Source organism: Arachis ipaensis, chromosome B06 (assembly GCF_000816755.2).
Source record: "Arachis ipaensis cultivar K30076 chromosome B06, Araip1.1, whole genome shotgun sequence".
In the NCBI taxonomy this organism is placed as follows: domain Eukaryota; kingdom Viridiplantae; phylum Streptophyta; class Magnoliopsida; order Fabales; family Fabaceae; genus Arachis; species Arachis ipaensis.
In genome coordinates this window covers 24,201,399-24,203,098 of record NC_029790.2, presented here as the reverse complement: position 1 = coordinate 24,203,098, position 1,700 = coordinate 24,201,399, and positions in this window count along the sequence as shown.

Genomic DNA, 1,700 nt, shown 5'->3' with positions numbered 1-1,700 from the left:
AAAAAATATTAAATTTTTAAAAGTGATTTATTTTTTATTTTTTTAAAATTAAATATTAGTCTTAGTTCTTAATTTTTTTTGACAAGTTAAGCACAACCATTTAGTTTCTACAGCAAAATTTTTTTGTTATGTTTTATCACTCCAACCAAACACTGTCTTACTATCAGCGAATTTAAGGGCCTTGTTTTCCGGAAGGACATTGATTCTTTTTTGTTGGTTTGCTAGTTAGTACTATTTGGTCATGGACCCACTTTCCTATTTGAAGGTGTTTAGATTCTACAAGGCCCAACTGTGTACATTGGTCTGAGATATATAACTATCGAGTGCAACTTGGACCAGCTCTGTTTTATGCTGTTTCTAATTTGGACTTGGACCTCTCATTGTATATGAACCAGTACCTCGGCAAGTGATTAGTGAGTGTGCTCATGTTATCCATGAGGGACAGGGACCCTTCATTACAATAATTCCTCCATTGATATGATCTATCTCTTTTAGGTAGCGTTTATTTTGATATACTTAGATGAAAATTGAGAGATTGAGATTTAATATCATATTTGTTAGTTTAGAGATTAATACTAAAATTTCAATCTCCATTTTTAAAATTTCAATTTCAATATCTCTAAAAAGTAGGGATACAAAAAACCAAAATTTTTAGAAACGGAAGCTAAAACTTTAATAATATTTTATATCTAAAATACTCTCATTTTAATTAATTAATTCTAATTTTATTGTTTGTGCAAATTAATGAAAATTAAATTAAAACTTCATTCTTATTTTAGTTTCGATTTTTCATTTTATACTAAATACAATACTAAAATTTATTTCAATTTTTATCTCTCAGTCTCTATTTCTCTTTCAAACCTACTTTAGTCACTATCTCCTTTCATTTACATGGTACTGCACTACAGCTAAATACTAATGTTTTTACTTATATATGTGCATAGAGATCATTATCTTTAAGTGTATGTATTAATTTCCGGTTTCATAGGACCAGAAAAGTGAATCATGGAGGGCCATGCACACCTCAAAAACAGCATGCCCCCAACTTATACAACTAATGAATGTACTTTTTAAAAAAATAAAATAAAAGTCACCAAAGTAATGTATAAACTATTACAGCATTTAATTATGGAGAAATTCTTTGATGTTCCAAGAATAAGTCAGTATTCTTACTCTGATGAATTAATTATTTTAAAAATTAGTATTATAGATTTTTTTTAAATTTAAATTTTAAAAATATTAATAAAATAGAAACTAACATTAAATAGGCAAAATAAATGATACAGAACAAAAACATTCATTTTCTTTGAAAAAACACAAACAAAAAATAATTGTGTTGTTGATAAAAGACTATGATATAATATAACGAATTCTTAATTATTTGGCTATATTCACAAAGTATCTGCAAAATTTACTCGTGTCAACTGGAAATAAAAATTTGAATGTATAATTGTGAGCTACTAAAATTTAAGGGTGCTAAGAAAATCAAAGAAAAAAATGCAGAGTCAAGTACATTACATATCCCGCACGAGACGCAAAGGAGAAGGAGCATGAGCCATAGATACCAAAATCAAATCCAGAGAGCCTAGATATAATTAATAAATGCATGCAATGATAAATGATTGAGCTAAGAACAAAGATATCTCTCATCTCATACAGAATATTTTGAAGCTAACGGCTACTTACTTACCTAAGTCTCT